At 43.9% G+C, this 19,134-nt stretch overlaps 1 protein-coding gene across 7 annotated transcripts in view; it reads right to left on the bottom strand.

Moving 5' to 3' along the window:
• Positions 1-18,902, bottom strand: part of CSGALNACT1 (chondroitin sulfate N-acetylgalactosaminyltransferase 1) — a 327,304-nt gene extending 308,402 nt beyond the window's left edge. For 3 of the 7 annotated variants that reach the window (XM_038559883.1, XM_038559873.1, XM_038559866.1), the window contains exons 1-2: positions 18,805-18,902; positions 12,019-12,161 (exon numbers count right to left, since the gene is read on the bottom strand). The gene's annotated coding sequence lies outside the window, so the exon portion shown is untranslated. Of the gene's footprint in view, positions 1-12,018; positions 12,162-12,756; positions 12,788-13,167; positions 14,705-18,317; positions 18,356-18,804 lie in introns of those variants that run through there. The other 4 variants (XM_038559867.1, XM_038559868.1, XM_038559869.1 and 1 more) reach the window with 4 other exon arrangements.
• Positions 18,903-19,134: the final 232 nt, after the last annotated feature.

Genomic DNA, 19,134 nt, shown 5'->3' on the forward strand with positions numbered 1-19,134 from the left:
CCGGGTCTCCAGGATCGCGCCCTGGGCCAAAGGCAGGCGCCAAACCGCTGCGCCACCCAGGGATCCCTCGTTTTCTATTTCTTTTGTTTTATGGGGCAGTGCTTTATGTGGAAAGTGTCCAGTAAATTTGACTTAAATTAAAACAAATCCCATCCATGTATTCTAAATACACAATTTTATAAAGCACTCATCAACTTGGAACACACTCCTTATGGTACATTACCATTATAAGATCACATCCGAAGCCCACAAATGATCAATGTGAAATTCTATTTAAGCATAAAATAGATTCTATTATTTCTCACTTCAAAGACCTGTACTTTTCATTATTAAGAACAAATCAGTTCCCTGCCTGGGATAACGACCAAGTCAAACTCTACTGTCTCAAGCTTTCTGATTTAGGACTCAGCAGCTGGGTGACACATGAAGTTTTATATCAATATGGATTATCACTAGCCTCCTTTCTCCACAATTCCTAAAAAATAATTTTCATCTAACGGTAAAAGAAACAATGCCCAAACAACTGTGTGTGCTGAGAGGTTTAGGTCCTTCTGCTGACAGATGGACACCTCACACCAATCTGTGTGTGCTTCCCACACACCTGAAATACACCTACACACATGCTCAGCTTTTGCAACTGAGATTCAAACAAACAAAAAGATATTTTTTGAGATAAGGAAAATTCATTTTTTTCAGTCATCAATATACTTTAATCATGTTTTCACATCACTAACCATCTAAATCATCATTTTTAAAGGCTTATAATAATTCCTTTATCTGGAGGTCCATGTTTTTTTTTTAAAGATTTATTTATTTATGATACACAGAGAGAGAAAGAGAGAGAGAGGCAGAGACACAGAAGGAGGGAGAAGCAGGCTTCATGCCGGGAGCCCGACGTAGGACTCGATCCCGGGACTCCAGGATTGCGCCCTGGGCCAAAGGCAGGCGCTAAACCGCCTAGCCACCCAGGGATCCCCTGGAGGTCCATGTTTTAACCATGGTACCATATCATGGTACTATGATATTTAGAATTTTTTCCTATGGATACAGTTTCAATGAACATGATTTGCCTACATATATATTTTTTGACTTATTTAAATTCCAGTTAGTGACCATGCAGTGTAATATTAGCTTCAGGTGGACAATATTGTGATTCAACACTTCTATACCACACCTCGTGCTCATCACAAGTGCCCTCCTTAATCCCCATCACCTCCCCTCCTTCACCTATATCTTTAGATACTAGTCTGATGCTTTCCTTAGAATAAATCCTCACAAAAAGACTTACTAGGTTAGAGTACACATTTTAAGGTATAATTGACATATAACATTATATTAGTTTCAGTTGTATAATGTAATTAATTCTATATTTGTATATATCGCAAAATGATCACCACAAAAGCCCGGTTAACATCTATCACCACACACAGTTACAAAATAAGAAAAATTTAAACATGGTCTGGGTATTAAGTGATTTTTTTTTATTTATTTATGATAGTCACACAGAGAGAGAGAGAGAGAGAGAGAGGCAGAGACACAAGCAGGCTCCATGCTGGGAGCCCGACGTGGGATTCGATCCCGGGTCTCCAGGATCGCGCCCTGGGCCAAAGGCAGGCGCTAAACCGCTGCACCACCCAGGGATCCCCTATTAAGTGTTTTTTAAAGGCTGATTCTTAACTTTTTAGGAAATGGCATAGTGGTTATGTACAATAAAGACATCACCTGGGACACCTGGGTGGTTCAGCGGTTGAGTGTCTGCCTTCGGCTCAGGGCGTGATCCCAAGGTTCTGGGATCGAGTCCCTATCGGGCTCCCTGCACGGAGCCTGCTTCTCCTTCTGCCTATGTCTCTGCCTCTCTCTCTGTGTCTCTCATGAATAAATAAAATATTTAAAAATAAATAAATAAATAAAACCTCTTTAAAAAATGAAGACTTCACCAAGTTGAAATACATAGTATTTGAAGGTATATTTTCCCTTTGCTACTCAAGGAAAATTCTAGAAGTCCCCATAATCCTCTGCCACTTACAGGTAACAAAGTCCTAAAAAAAAAAAAAAAAAAAAAAAGACTTCTTGCTCCACCCCATACACTCAGAATCTATCGGCAGCTGCCAGCCTCTATCTTTTCTACCCACTTGCTGCCCCACTTGCTAGCTGCTGTAACTCTCCCCTCCAGACCTGGAATATGAGGAGGAAGATCACTTGACTGGATGAAATGGAGTAAAAGAGGCTGCCTCCCAGCATCCAGTAGCCCCTTCCTCTTTACAACAAGAATCCCAGCCTCAAGCTGCCCCACCGCTGCCCCACAACAAACGTGGATTCCCTGGCTTCACTCAGAATTCAGGCTAATGAGACAAGCAAAAATGGTGGTGGTGTACTCTTGAAAGAATCCTTAAAAGAGATGAGGCAGACCTTTCCTCTGTCCTTCCTTTCCTCCACCTGCCTGGAACATGACATGATGCCTGGAGCTTGAGCAGCTCTCCCTGACTGTGAGCATGAGGACCACATTCAGGGCCATAGGCAGCTTGTTCCTGATAACTGTGTGGAGCCACCATCCCATCCGTGAAATGCCTATTTCCTGACTTATTCTATGTAAGAGAGAAATAAACTTCTATTTTGTGTTAACATTGTTCTTTCACTTATGTGCAGGCAAAGGTACTCCTCACCAGGACAGAGGGCTTCACGTTCTCTGAACCAGTAGGTACTTAAACCCAACTCCCTGTCCCTTGTGGGTATTTTGTGAGTTCTCCAGGGGCTCCCCTCAAAATCCGTGTGAGTGGTGCATTCAAGTCCGTTTGCCACCTCCACACAGCCACTGAAATTCACTTTATAATCTTTCTGCTGACTGTGCCACTTGGGCAGAGGTGGGACTGTTCCAGGCTGGCTCTCCATCCCTGCAGGGGCCACATCTGGTCCATGGGAAGCCATGCACAATTGCTCCAACAAACTTGGCAGTGGGAGCAGCCCTGTCACAGCTGCTCCCCACTCAGTCACAACAGGAAAACATCTCACCAGAGTCGGAGCCAGTCCACTGTGCTCCTGGAGCCCCAGGTGACCTCTCTCCAGGCAGCACCCCCACCTCATACTTCTTCCAGGAAAAGGAATGAGGCAAACTCACAGCAGCAGCTTCTCCAAATAAATCCCCTTACGAATCCTATATCGATGCTTTTTATACCCTCAGAGTGAAGAAGATTTTCAAGAGCTGTGAACCTGGTGTTCAGATATTTCCTTTGAAAATGCCTATTTTGCTCTTTCTCACAACTTATTTTAGTAACTTCTATCTAGTATACCTTGAGGCCTTAGTCAAACTTTCCAACTCAACTGCCTATGACAAAACTGATACATTACATGGGGATGCACATTTGTGGTAAAACTAAAGAAAAGCAAGGAAACAATACAACATTTGGAAGAGCAGTTACCCATGGAGTGGGTGTGGGAGTAGGATGAAGGAAGGAAATATGACCAGCAAGCACATGTCAGGGGCTTCAAAGGAAATGTTCTAGATGCTTATCCAGGTAGTTATTCACTTTACTATTGTAAGTTAAAATGTACACACACATCACATATACATATATTTATTTATAACTAGTGAATGTAAAAAAGTAAACAAAAGAACATAAACAAAATAATATCTAAAATCCATAGCAAAGTAATTTGGAAATAAGACTACACTCTGAGAGGCAGGCTGTAATCTCAACACAAAAGAGAGGAAGCTGGTCAAAAAATGACTTCTACAAGTGGGTGAAGGATTTCCTCCGAGGATCAGGGTGCTGTTCTTAGTGACTTCTAGGAGGGTGGTCAGTTCTGCAGCATAGACAAGGCCCTTAGGGTATCTAATCTACTTCATTGTCTCGATGACAGGAAGGGAGCAATATTACAGAGTTGCTCACCAGCACCTCAGAGCTATATGTGGCAGAAGTCTGCAAGCCCTCGAAGCTGAGACAGAGTACTGGCCAGAAATTCAAGCAAGTTAACCCCACTGGCAGACTCCACCTCGGCTACACTGACATTGAGCAGTGACATTTTATAAAGTCTTCTGGATTCTCCATCCACATCACCTTCATAATAGCAGAAGCAACTTTCCTGATTATGACCTGGCTTCTCTGGAGCTGGTCTATGGGAAAAGAAGGTGCTGATCATGCAGATTTTATTGTTGTTGTTATTAAGACAACATTAGCTTTATTATAACTAACAATATTTCTTGTATGCTTACTCTACTTGATCCTCACAATAACCTTCACCCCAGAGGGGCAGCATAAGAAAGCGATAAAAAGCAACAGACACCAGGATTCAAACCCCAGCTCTAACCCTTAAGAGCTGTGTAACGTTGAGCAGTACACTGAACTTCTTTAGGCCTCAGTCTCCTCATCTGTAAAGTGGGAGTAAGGGTAGTTCCCACCTTGTGGCATTGTTCTGAGGATTACAGGAGTTAATATTCCCAAAGCCCTGAGACAGCAGCTGTCACATAGTGAGTACAATATAAATGTTCGCTATCACTCCTCTGTTACAGACAAAACAAGTGAGGCCCAGTGTGGTAAAGTAACTTTCTTAATCACCACTAGTGTGTGGCAGCTAGTCTAACCCAAACATGCATAGGCTTAACCTCCATGCTTGTCATTAACCATCACCATAGGGATCCCTGGGTGGCGCAGCGGTTTAGCACCTGCCTTTGGCCCAGGGCGCGATCCTGGAGACCCCGGATCGAATCCCACGTTGGGCTCCCGGTGCATGGAGCCTACTTCTCCCTCTGCCTATGTCTCTGCCTCTCTCTCTCTCTCTCTCTCTCTCTGTGTGACTATCATAAATAAATAAAAATTTAAAAAAAACCATCACCATAATTATTTGTCAAGGTAAATTAACCCCTGTGTGTGCCTGCTGGGTCCACCTCTACTTTGGGGCACAGTGGTTAGATGACCTACTCAGGGCCTGACAGTGGCCAATGCAGGCTCTGGGCGTTGGAAGCAGAGGATGTGACTCTCCGGCTGAGCCCCAGTCTGCCCAGTGGCAGCCAACCTTCCCCTGGCTATCCCGGGACAGCTGTGACAGCTGTCTGCCATCCTGCCTGATTCCCTGCTGAGGCTGGGAATTCTCAAAGGCAGGCATTGGCCCTGAGTTCTCAGTTTCTAGCAATATGCCAATTAGCAAATGTACAATGTAAGTTCTTCTGTACCCCAGAGAGATTCAGATTACAGTCTCCCTGTCTTCAGCTGGTTGTAAAGCAGCAATCTCTCCTTCAGACCTTCTCTAACCTATCCAGGCAAGGGCACCTACACCTGCAAAGGGCCTGGCAAATAGGAAATGGTCCACGGGCCATCATCTGCCAAGGGTCTCCAACCCTCCCAAAGAGAAAGCCTAGTGGAACACCAGAGCTCCAGGTCTTGCTGCTAACACCCGTGTGAACTTGGCTGAGCCACTTGGCCTCTTGAAGCTCCAGCTTCCCCAATCAGGGAGTAGAGAAATTAGACCAGAAAATCTCTAAGTTCTTTCCATCCTTTGATCTTTATATCCATATTCTAATCCAGAGCCAAATGTCATTTTGATTTGACTATATTCAAAAACCACTCAAAATGAATTGAGGTATTCAGACTGCTTTCCACAATGCATCAATAGAAAGCAATGCCCCTGCTATTTATGATTGTAAAGGGATAAAGGTACTTTCAAAATCCCCAACATGAGCTTCTGGGACTACTGAAAGAGAAAAACCTATTAGCCTGATAACATACATCACATTAAACTTATGGTTTGAAAGGTTTTTTTCCCTAAGAAAAACAAGCAATAAACTGGTGGATCCATCCTAACTGGGATGCCCATCAGCCCCAGATCACACCTGTGAATAAGTGTGTTCCTGTGTTTTTGTGCATACTCATAGTAGACTGCAGATTTTTTTAGAAATTTAAATAAATGAGAAAGTACTATGAATACCTTGGGGAAAAAAAAGATAGCATCCATTACAGTTGTTGCCTACAAAATGATATGAGATACCTTATTAAAGATATCAGAGTGATTAATAATCTTATTTTGGGACCCAAACTAATTAAATGCTTGCTATTAAATGAATGATGCAAATAAATTTTTGAAATAGGCTGTACAGAAGAAACAAGTTGAAAAAGATGATAAATGGATCACAACATGGACCTTCAGGTGATAGTGGCTTGATATCTAAAATTCTTTTTATCAGTAGTGTGTATAAAATGCAACTACTTACTAACTGGCTTTCCCTTCTTCCAAACATTGTTGTAACTTGCATTTTTATTCTTTAGAGCTATTTTAAGATTCTTTAATCTAGTAAAATTAATTTTATCAGATATATGTGTTCAGAAGCCTGATTCATGCAAAATGCAAACTACAGATAATAAATTTTTCCACTCATTTTTAAAAGGTTTCATAATCTTTGTTGCATGACTCTTCTTAAGACCCCAACAGTGCTGAAGCCCTCATCAAACTTTTAGGCACTATATTTGGTACACTGGACTCTGATTGAACGGGGGGAAAAAGACAAATGATCAGGAATCTGAGATATGTTATAGGTAATGACCAGGCTGTGATTCTGAATGATAATGCCAGGCTTGCACTGAACATTTTGCCTAATTAGACTTCACACAAGGGGGAAAATGCTTTAATATTTAACAAGTATAATGGTGTAATCAATGTACACAAATCAGGTCTGATAAGGAATATTGCTTATTAAAGAGAGACAGATGGCTCCAGGAAAGGTATAATCATTAAATGTAAAATCTCACAGGCTCCAACTGTGAACACCAGCCACGTACTTTCAAATTACCACTCTAACCCCTGACACTCTATGCATTATTTAGTCCTGTCCTCTTGCTCATAGGTACACCCACACCATAAATTTAATAAAATAACTCGGTTCAAAAAACTCATATCTTTGCTGTTTCTCAAAGCTGTCTTTTCCTAACCACTCCTGCTGCCATCAAAAATCCCACTGAGTCAAGATGTCCAACATCTCTGTTATAATCTTTTCAGTTAGATAATTAGTCCTCCTTTTTATTACATTCAAGAACACTTAATGTGTTGGAAGCTTTCCTGACTATTAAATCCTCCCAGCCTGCTGCAAGATTATGAATACATAATTTGTTAGTAGGTGGTTTTTAAGAAAACAGTAAGCAAACAGTATGCAGGAATACAGTTAAAAACAGGCATACTAAAAAAAAAAAAACAGGCATACTTATGAACTGCAGATTATATTTATTTTTTTAATTTTATTTATTTATTCATGAGAGTCACAGAGAGAGGGGCAGAGACATAGGCAGAGAGAGAAGCAGGCTCCCTGCAGGATGCCTAATGCAGCTCTTGATCCCAGGACCCCAGGATCACAACCTAAGCCAAAGGTAGACGCTCAACCACCGAGCCACCCAGGTGCCTCAAACTGTAAATTATAGTAAGAGATTTCCAAGGGTGGGTTATCTATTGGTTTCTCCAAGGTCAGCTTTGCATGCAAATATAGAGATCCTAGAAGGCAACTTGCCCATTTGTGAAACCATTACTTACGAACTCTGTTAACTTCTAAATTGCTGCATCTGTTCATTTCATGTATAGTCACAGAGAACCTACTGTGCCTACACACTAAGCTACATACTCCTTGGAATATATTGAAAAACTGTAAACTACTATCCCTATGTTGCAGGAGTCTACAGACTCATCCAAGGAGGGCACAGAAGCAACTACCATGCTCACCACTATGTAATGCCTGGTCCCTGTAGTCTAAATGATCTCCAACATGCTATTATTTCTACAAAATACTGATGTTAGACCAAATGATCTCAGAGATGGCATTGTTTCTGTTGATGTATTTTTGTCAACCAATGACTTCTAACTCCAGCAAGTCATGAACAAGACTATTAAATGAAATCTACAAATCCTCCAGGGCGCACATGTCCCTTTCAGGTATGCCGTATTGCCATTTGAAATATTTCTAGTTCACCTGGATAAATTAAATGAACATGGCCAGCTTTATTCAAAGCTTCTCCATTCATTCTCTGAGCCTCATTCCTAACTGATTAGGAGCAGCAGGAATACTGTCCATTTCCCACTGGCATGACTTTTGCCCCAAGAAAAATCAAACAGTCACTTATGAAGACCAGGAAAAGGAATCTAGAGAAGCAAAGTGCCTCCCATGCATCTTCACCCTAAGCCAAATCATCTTCACAAGCCAAAAAACATCTCCTCATGTTTTCCAGAAAACAGAAAGTTCCATAAAGGAGCAACAACCACTTTCCACCTGCCTCATCCCAGTGAAAAGTAGAAGTACTCACTGGTCACCCTTTGGCCATCAATAAAATTCACCATCTTGAAAGAATGGAAAAGAAAGCACAGTCCAGGTAGTCAGTGAGCAAATCATTTCTACAGTCAGTCCCTGAGGCCACTGTCTTGAATGGGAGAGAATCCAAAAAGCTTATAGTTCCTACAACTACTCCTACTTTATTTCCCCCAGAACATGAACCTGAAGACACCTGCCTTGCATAAAGGGTCAAAAGAAGTATTCTCAGGGCCTGTTATCCACACTAATAATGACTCAGGTATTAGCCCAGACTCATTCTCAGAGGAAGACAAAAAGATAATTCCAGTGAAGCTGAATAAATTTTCCTGTATTCCCAAGGATACTCACGGAAAACGTCCTCAAGATTTTTAATTACTTAAGTGAACAATATACTCTACAAAGAAAAACCACTTTTGAGACAACTCAAGACCCAAGATATTGAATCAGCTTACTTGATGCAACAGAGTTACTGGTTTTATGCTCAGATTCTCACTTCGACCACCATTTGGATTGATGAATCCATTTACAGTCCATAAATTTCATTGCCTTGCATTCAAATGGCCCCTGAGATTCAATGATTAAATTCTTACTTTAAGGATTAAGATGTGTTCATAGCCAAGACGAGTCAGCTCTGGAATCCTTTCTCCACCAATCTAGTCTCCTTCTGTAGCAACTTGTCAACACCTCCATTTGGAGGACAGATACATAAACATGCACACACACTCTTCAAACTGACCTCACTCCTGTTATTCAGGCCCAGTAATCTATGCCATGAGTTTAGTGAAAAAACAAAGGAACCCCCACCAAAGAACATGCTTTATATGGAAGCCACAGCTTGCAGGTCATAGGTACATCCAAAGAAATCGCCCCCCCCCCAAAAAAAAAAGAAATTTCCCCCACCCAAAAAAAAAAAAAAAACCACAAGTCTCCTCCCTAGGTTCTTTATTATGTAGCCACAAGTGTATTTAAATAAGTCTTACTTCTATGCAAATAAGATATCCACAATACCCTGGGTATTTTGTGTTACTTTCATCTTTGGTGGCTCAAGAAGTAGTACTCATTTCCTATCCATGTGTATATAGAATAGATGGAAAATAAGAAAAGGATAGCTACTCTTCTTTGGACAGCTAATCAAAGTAGCCAAGGGATAGTAGGAATTCATTATTTAATAGAAAGTCTCAATCACCACCTTGCTCCTGTTGGTCTAAAACTTTTAGTTATGGGACACCTGGGGGCTCAGTGGTTGAGCCTCTGCCTTCAGCTCAGGGCATGATCCCAGGGTCCTGGGATCGAGTCCCACATCAGACTCCCCGCAGGGAACCCGCTCCTCTCTCTGCCTGTGTCTCTGCCTCTCTCTGTGTGTCTCTTATGAATAAATAAATAGAATCTTAAAAAAAAAAAAAAACAACTGTGAGTTACATGAGCATACCAAAGGAGGTTTTCTGGGATTAGTGTCCATACCCAAGATTCGTATCATAGTGACATATACACAGTGGGTATTCAAGACCTATATGGTTATAATCATCTAGAACTTAAGACATTAAAACTATCCAAGAATAGAATTAGAAAATTCAAGGTCCAGGGTGAATACTGAATGCTCCTCCTAGTCTTTCAAATGCCCATTGGTCCTTGTTTTCTCTTCCATGCTTCCTTCCTGTGTGCCTTTGTAGTAATAACAGCTGATACACATTATTTACCATGCACTAAGCAGTGTACATAGGTTATCTGAATCAATCACCAGATGTCCGATACTACAAGAACTATTACCCTCATTTTATAAATGAGAAGATAGGCATCTAAGGAATTAAGGAACTTGCCCAAGATCACGCAGTGAAGAAAGAGTGGGGCTGTGAATCTGGGTAAAGGACTCCAACTGCCAACCCCATTCACCCAGGTGCTGCTTCTTCATTCAGTTCACTGTTCCCTGTACTTTCTCATTTACAGTGCTCAGTGCACACCTTCATTCCCCTAATCTTCCCAAGAACCATTTGAACTAACTTGGACTTCATTTCAAGGACTCCTCTTCTTCCCACTAAGCTCTTGTTTTTCTAGTCGGCTTGTTCGTTTCAATACACTCTGCTAATTCTATAAAATGGGCTTTTGAAAATTGCAGTAACTTGCTTTGAGCAAACTGTTCCCCAATTCGATACTGTTTTTAAATGCTTTGCATTTTTTAAAAACCCTGAATCAAGCTTCTCTTGCACCTGGTCAGGTTCTGTTTGCTTATTCACAGAAGGGCTGGCTTATGCCTGTGTGCCAATGCATAATAAATAATGAGTCCAGGCCTCCTGCTCCCTGGCTGAAGTAGACCATCCCAAACTGTAATGATTTTGTAAAATCCGCATTCCCTCCCTACCGCACACAGCACCTACCCTGGACACCAAACAAGGTGGCTCATTATCATAAAAACTAGGAACGCTCTCCAAAACCATTCCTTGATCTGACAACACAGCCCCCTGACAAAAATGCCAGCAGGACTTCATACTGGGCCCTGACGACCTGGCTCCCCGCCTCCCTGGAAAACAGATCTGGGTGTGTAGAACCATACCTCCAACTGAAACCAAAAAAAAAAAAAGGGGGGGGGGGTTTATTATCCTGTGATTCCAGCTACCTTTTGAAGACCTACAGGGAACTGGCAACAACTACTAATTTTGACTTAGCTCCTTGCTAAAGGACGATACACTGCTTTTGGAAAAACCCTGCAGTAGGAGACCAAAATACTACAAGCACATAACAGGGAATGTGCCGACCTGGGGATGCAGCAGGGCTGTAGACCTCCTCCTAGCTCTTCAGCAGAGCCCACCCACCACCCCAGCCTAGAGCAGCACACCTGGGCCACGTGACTCAAACTTGTGCCCCTCAGGAACAAGTTGTTCATGTTCTTGCCTTGCTCTCAATCTAGATCCCAAACCCTTTCTACTCAGCCCACCTCCAATTTCATTTCTGGCTTGTTCCAATTTTCGGGAGACCTGAGTTCTCAGCTACTCCCCAACAGAGCCTCACGCTCATCCCTTGGACCTCTACAGTACAGGCACCAATCCTGGGCACCAAGCCACCTTTGTCTCCTGGAATCCATTCTCTTCTGGCCAGCCCGGGTAGCAACCCAATGTGATAGGAACCCTACACTGGCACCAGCTCACATATCACCCAACCCCAGGTCTGTTCCAGGCCCCAAGAGGGAAAACCAGAAAGTAACATTTTAAATGAGTTCAGCACAGTCTGCCTTAAATTTAGATATTTTTTTCTTTTTAGATATTTTTATGTCTACCATGGCCCCCTCTAAGGGTGGGGGTGGGATGGACAAGAGGAGAGGAAAGGAAAAGAATGAGAAGACACAGATAAGAAGGAAAGAGGAGAATGGGGTGCCTGGGTGGCTCAGTCAGTTAAGTGTCTGACTCTTGATTTCAGGTCATGATCTCAGGGTTATGAGATGAGCTCTACATCGGGCTCCACACTCAGCGGGGGAGTAGGCTTGAAGAATCTCTTCCTCTCTCTCTGCCTGTCCTCCTGCTCATGGACTCAGAGTTATCCTTCCTCTCTCTCTCTCTTTTTCTCTCTCTCCCCCGACCCCCTTCAAATAAATAATCTTTAAAGAAGGAAAAAGGAGAAAAGCACCGCTATCCATAGCACCTACTACCTCTGGTAGCTTGGTTCTTTCCCTTTACGGCTCCTTTAATTCTTGCTACGGTCTATAAGGTATTACTACCCCCACTATGCACACAAAGAAACTAAGCCCTTACAGATGTTCAATGATGGGACCAGGAGCCAGTGGTGGAGCTGGGATTCAAGCCCCAGGACTGCCCAGCTCCAATGCTTTCCTCTCCACTTTGAAGTTGTCTTCCACAACTTGCCATTCTTGTAGTGTCCAGCAGAGTGCCTTTATCTAAGGGGTGAATAATAAATATGTGTTGAATGAATGCATGAATGGTTGATTTCAGCCTTCACACCTAAGTATTCTGCAACCCAAACACTTGATTTTATTCATATATTCTGCTTATAACATGCCTGCAAAGTGCCTTGATAAGAAGTCAAATGTTGTACAGAAATAAGTTGTACTATGCTGTATTGTATTTTGAGCTACTAGAAAAAGCTACACATAAAAATCTATAAATAAAAAATGCTGAAGCAGACTTCCTGATAAAAATTCATTTGTCATCTTGCTCCATCGTGTCCAGAAATGGATATAAATACAACAATCTAAGGAAAATCAAAGTTTTCATATTTTGTTAACCCTTGGAACACTTAAGATTTTTCCAGACTGCCAAGGCAGTGAGTACTCATGCCAGAAAAGACAGCACAGAGGGTTTGTTTTTTGTTTTTTTTTTTAGTTTTTCTTTAAATTCCAGATAACATACAGAATAATATTACTTTCAGGTGTACAACATAGTGACTCAACACTTTGATACAACACTCAGTGCTCATCATAACAAGTGCCCTCCTTAATCCCCATCACCTATTTTCCCCATCCCTCCACTCACCTCCTCTGGTGACCATCAGTGTGTTCTCTAGAGTTCAGAGTCCAGTTCTTGGTTTGCCTCTTTTGTTTCCTTTGCTCATTTATTTTGTTTCTTAAATTCCACATGAGTGAAATCATATAACATTTGTCTCTCTGACTTATTTCACTTAGCATAATACCCTTTAGATCCATCCATTCCATGTCGTAGCAAATGCAAATGGTAAGATTTCATTCTTTTTTTGGTTGAGTGATATTCCATTTTTTTATACACACACACACACACACACACACACACAATCTTCTTTATCCGTTCATCAATCAATGGGACACTTGGGCTGTTTCCATAATTTGGCTGTTGTGAATAATGCTGCTATAAACATTGGGTTGCCTGTATCCCTTTGAATTTGTATTTTTGTAACCTTTGGATAAATACCTATAGCATGATTGCCGGGTCAAAGGGTAGCTCTATTTTTAACTGTTTGAGAAACTTCTACACTGTTTTCCAGAGTGGCTGCACCAGTTCGCATTCCCACCAATAGTGCAAGAGGGCTCCCCTTTCTCCGCATCCTTGAAGATGGCACAGAGGTTAAGAGCTGAAGTCCTAGAGCCAGACATGGCCAATGTGAACTCAAGGCCGAGGCACAGAACTTACAAACCGACCTGGGGCAAGTAACACCCTTCTAAACCTGAGTTTTCTCTTCTGTAAACTGCAGATACTAATAGTGTGTGCTTCCTTCCAACCTTCCTAGGTTGCGCTGATTAAATGAATGACTCATGGCCCACACTTAGCAGAGCAGCTGCTATGTGGGTAAGTGCCCCTAAGTGTTGGCCATTTTTATCACCTGAGAACTACAATGGAAGTGCGACAAGAAACCTGAAATGAATCACTTACCTTTGCAAATGTTACTACAAGCACTAAATTCACTGGATCATCATTTCCAGATTATTGTGGTACTAAAATGATCTGCCCTGAAAGCAATACCATCAATCATACCAAAATAATAACAATAACCCCCAACAGTGATATTTACTATGTGCCAGGGACTGTTCTAACCACTTCTCCAGAAAAGAGCATCACACACAGTTGCATAGATTGTGCCACACAAGAGTGCCCAGCAGGAGGTGAGTGGGGCAGAAGTCCAATCCTCTCTGTTTACCAGGGCATGTGCCCTGGCAGGGGTGGTCCACCACAAAGGGGCACCTTGTGGGCCGGCAGCAGCTCTGTTTACATCTATTAACTGATGCATTAACTTTAACAAGTCTCTCACAAATGAGAGACAGAAGTAGAAAGTCAGTTTGGAGGGTACCCAGAACGTAAGTCAAAGACCATCATTTCAATAATTGCATCAACAGAGTAGATAAGTAAACCCCAAAGTCACCAGTGAACAACACTTACTATTAAGCTGCACAGCCGTGTACCTCGTGGGAACATGAAAATAAGGCAAGCCCTCCTGTTGGGTATAACTAGACAGTTCCCATCTACCCCCTCCCTGCTTCTTGCTTCCCTCTTCTTCCATCAACTCAGATGTCCCTGAGTGTGATAATGAAACAAAGTATCATATTCGACCACCAGAAAACCAAATGCTATGTTTTGCATTATCTAAAAACAACAACAAAAATTATCCGCGTGGCAAGGTAATATTCCACTAAGTGATAGGTTCCAAACACTCCACTGCGCACTCTAGAACACAATTATCATTTCTGTCTCTCCAGGAGGCACCACCCCAGTGTAGGCTCCTAAAAATAACTCCCAGGTATAAAGACATTCATTTCCTGCCTCCTCAAGCATCTATAATTTTGGTCAATTCAGAAGTCTTGCCCAAACTAAAACCCCTCGTCCTGGATATAGCTCTATACCTATCATTGTGGCTTAGACTCAGCATCTGCCTGGGAAGGACAGACAGGGGGATGCCACACCTTCACAGGGTAGATGTGTGAGGATGAAAACAATACTCTTCCAGTTCTGAGAAGCATCAATTTATGTAGACAGATCTGTGTAACTTTTTGATATGCTCAGAATCCTAAGAATACTCTAAACATCTTTCACGTAATCAAAGAAAAATGATAATAAAAATTATCTATGACCTTTACACAAAACTTATTCCTCTCACATGGTTCCCTAAAGAGTCCAAATCTAGACCTTAGAAGAAAAACAGTGAAAACTAAATTGCCTTGTTTTAAAATCTGACTATGTGAAAATCAGAATTGGATGTCTGATCATTTTTTGAACTCAGAAGTGTTCTGCTGAGAGAAGACACCCCTTGATAAGAGTTCGGACCTACAATGCAATGCTTTGAACTCTTCTCTTACTGTTGTTAATTTTACTTTAAAGACTGATGGTACTTAGTTTGCCACCATGATTAAATTCCACAGAAAACCTGGAATATAATATTCCCTTATTCATTTGCAAACAATATGGCAATATTTTCATTATAATGTGTACTTACAGAACTGTCAGTATTTTTCCTACCAAATAGCAAATTACATTTGACAAAAACACCAACACACCTTTGGGTTGTTCAATAGTCTCAATGACTAACTTCATTCAAATTAGAATTCTGAAATAAGAGGCCCTTTCAAAAACTCACAGAAGAAAAATGCCTTTCAATGATGCATCTTGGAATGTAATGAAACATATTTCTTAAAGCTGGAATTTAACGTGGCCCTCTTTGAAAGAAAGACAGAAAAATAGACACCAGAAGCTCCTACTAACATGATAACATTCCTTGAGAAACAACTTGTATTATAGTTAGTGTTACGAGTACCTATTTAGGAAATAAAGCAATTCTAAACACATTAAAAGATAAAAAGTTTCACAAAAGACATACCTAAAAAAAACTTAAAAATACTATAACCAAGTCATATATTTGCTTTATTGAGAAAGTTTTTTAAAAATCATATATTTGAGGGCAGCCCAGGTGGCTCAGCGGTTTAGCACCGCCTTCAGCTCAGGGCGTGATCCTGCGGTCCGGGGATCAAGTCCCACATCGGGCTCCCTGCATGGAGCCTGCTTCTCCCTCTGCCTACGTCTCTGCCTCTGTGTGTGTGTCTCATGAATAAATAAATAAAATCTAAAAAAAACACACACAAAAAATCATATATTTGAATATGAGGATATGCAGAGTAAAAAGCACATACTTAAATCTCCTTTAAATCTTTAGCTATTCTAAAATGGTACCGAATCCACCATTTAAGATGGCTTTCATTTATTTTTAGGCCTTTGGTAATGCTTTCACACAGGGTTGCCCTGTAATAAAGTATTCCATGTCAAGAACCGAAGAAGTTTAATTCCTTTGCTGCCTTAAAGGATAGAATAATGGCAATAACTGCCAGCCCAGAATGATACACTATGCAGAGGAGGCCCCTAGTGGTGAAGCTGCTGCTTGGACTTGGCTTTATACATTTTCTAAGACTGCTTTATCATGAGGGCAAAATCAATAGGTAATAAAGTGTACCTGAGCTTTGCTTTTTTAATAACCTCTATTAGTCCTAATATGTAGTAGGGCCATCATTTAGAATCTCAAGGTTCTTTCATCAGGAATATATATAAAGGATGTGACCTGAAGAATAACTTCATTACATTCTATATTTAAATCAACAAATATCTATTAAGCCCTTACACCCTGTTAGGCACTAGCTGGCCATGGACACAGGGAAAACAGGGGAGATAAGCACCCTCACAGAGCTTCCTGTTATTTCTTTCCAATGTAATCACATTACGTTAAGGACAGAGCTAGGATGATATGACGACTGGGAAGTACAATTCACCATCATATGACCTTGTGATGGGTTCTTGCCAACAGGAAAAACCTGAAAATCTAAAGTATTGCCCACCCCTACCCTCAAAGTGTCAGCTCCTCACTTTCAGTATATATAGGGCAGCATCTGAGGTTCTTCAAAAAAATGAGTTTGGATAAATGAATGAATGGAAAATAAAATGGCACAGAAGGAATTTTAAATTGAAAAAAAAAATGTTGAGATATACCAGAGTTGAGGATTACTGAAAGTAAAGGAAGACAAGAGACAACGTTTGCAAAGTCCTTACTGTGCTCCAAGCACTGGTATAAGTTCATTCTGCCTAACACTTCCATAAGGTGAGGAATATCATTGAAGAAATGATATTGAAAATTGAAATAGGAAACCATAGCTGGGAAAGGGTAAGGGACTTGCCCAAGGTTATACATTTAGTGAACAAGAAAGGCTGCTTGGAACCCAGGTCCCTGGGATGGCAAAGCAAAAGTTCACTTCATTGAAAACTGGTGAATCCCAAAGTTTGAGATTTTCCTTTGCATTAATACAGCTCACAGACATATGAGATTTGGAACACAAAGATGAACAAAGTTAAAGCATTTCAATGCTGTATAATTTACAGAACGTTTAGTATGGTCATTCAATGCAGAGGAATTATCAAATATTTATGGCCCATCTCTTACTTTGCAGGAACTGACATCCTCTGGGAAGGCTACACAGGATCCCATATCCCATTATGCACAACTGCACGTGTCGGAGTCACTGTTTATGACTAAGGCTTTTTCCTTTCCTTTATGCTTCTATTTCCAAGTTTGAAAGACTTTTCTCCTTCCAATTAGCAACTTGACAGCATTGCACACGGCTTATTAAAGCTCATAGCGCTAAATGATACTGCAACAGTTATGACTTTCCTGTATAAACAATGTTAACAAACCCCAAGAAATCCAGTAGAATTAAATTTAAATTTGTAGTAAAAAAAAAGATGTGAGAGAGCTGTCTTTAGCAGCTGGATCTCTCTAACGACATCTGGGTAAAAACTACTCCAAGGCTTGGAAATCAGACTAACAGGGGCGTTTGCGAATAAGCTCTCTCGTCTTCATGGGTGTCCCCCAGCCTCACTGTGGCAGCAGGCACAAGGCTGTGCGAGTCTCTTCCTCTGCCTCCGCTCTCTGCACATCGGTAGGAAGGTAACTTCAGCATCCCTGACGGCAGCGCAGGTGCAGGAAGTGCCCCGGAAACCACTTGGCCTTGGCTCGCACCGCCGTGCCCCTGCTGCCGCCCTTCACACCCTCGGCCCCAGACCTTGCCCTCCGAAGGCTTCCCCCCGCGGACCGCGCAGGGCACACGCTCGTGGCTCCGTGCGGGTCGCAGTGACCCTCGCACTCACGCCCGCGGCCGGGCTCCACGGCGGGCACCTGCCCCCGCCCCCGGCACGCCCCCTCCGGCCTCCCGGTTCTCTCCGTGGCCGCGGAAATCCTGCCCCGGGGCCGGCAGAGCGGTCGCGCGCGCACGTGGGAGGACACTTGTTCAGCGGGTGCCGGGGAGCCGGGCAACAGCCGAAGGCCCCCGGGGCGGCGGCCCCGCCGCGGTGACCCCCCCGCGCCCGCCCGCGCGCCCCCGCCCCGCACGTCCACGCGAAGGCGCCTCCCGCCCCCTCGCCCGGCCCTGCCGCCCCCCGCGGCGCCCCCGCAGCCCCCGCCGTCAGCACGGCCGCAGGCCCGCGCCGCACGGTCTCCCCGCCGCACCCGCCACCCCGGGGCAGCGCCAGGCGGCGGCGCGGGGCTGCGCGCACCCGGGAGCCCACCGACGCCTCCGCGCGGCGCCCCGACTCACCCCGAGGCGCCCAGGGGCCGCCCGCCGCGCCCGCCGCCGCCGCCGCCGCCGAACTTTCCCTCCTGCGCGGCCGCCGCGGCCCCGGCTCCACCTCCCGCTCGGCAGCCGCGGAGCCTCCAGGGACCCGGGGGGCGGGCTGAGCCTCCGCCCGGCCCCCGCGCCCCGCCGGCCCGCCCAGGGGGGCCGTCCCGAGCCCAGGCGTCCCCCGACAGGTGACCGACACCGAGGTCGCGAGAGGCCGGGGGAGGGGCCGGGCCGCCGTCCTGGACACGCGGGGGGGGGGGCTCCCTCCTTCCGGACGCGTTCCCCGGACGGCACCCCACACAGCCCCTCGGATTCCCTCGCCCCCCCCGCCTGGCCCTCCCCGCCTCGGGCCAGCTGAGGCACAAAACTTTGTAGACGGGACTTCGGAGAAGGAATCCTGTAGTTGGCCTGTGTCTGCGGCCCGGGTCAGTTATGACGTCTCCCCTGGAGAACCTTTACTCACAGCGAAGGCCAGAAACTGTGGCTCTGCGACCCCACCGCGTGGAGAAGTGACGTCTGTAGGGACCCCCTGTGGCCACTGAGTGGCCTGGGGGCGGGCGGGGGGCGGGGGACAAGGGTGGAAGTCGGCAGGCGGGCTGTTGAGTAATAAAAGCCCCTCACGCACGGCGCACCCTCTGCTCTGAGGGGAGAGAGTTGGGGGGCATTGCTTTCCCCAGTTATCAGGACGATGAAGGAGGCTCAGGAGGAATCAGTTGGAAGAGGTCGTCTCTCCCCTTACGGGTACGGGTACACCGTGCAGAGTCCCCATGGCTGAGCCATAGAAGAAACAGAG

Source organism: Canis lupus, chromosome 16, assembly GCF_011100685.1.
Source record: "Canis lupus familiaris isolate Mischka breed German Shepherd chromosome 16, alternate assembly UU_Cfam_GSD_1.0, whole genome shotgun sequence".
NCBI lineage: Eukaryota > Metazoa > Chordata > Mammalia > Carnivora > Canidae > Canis > Canis lupus.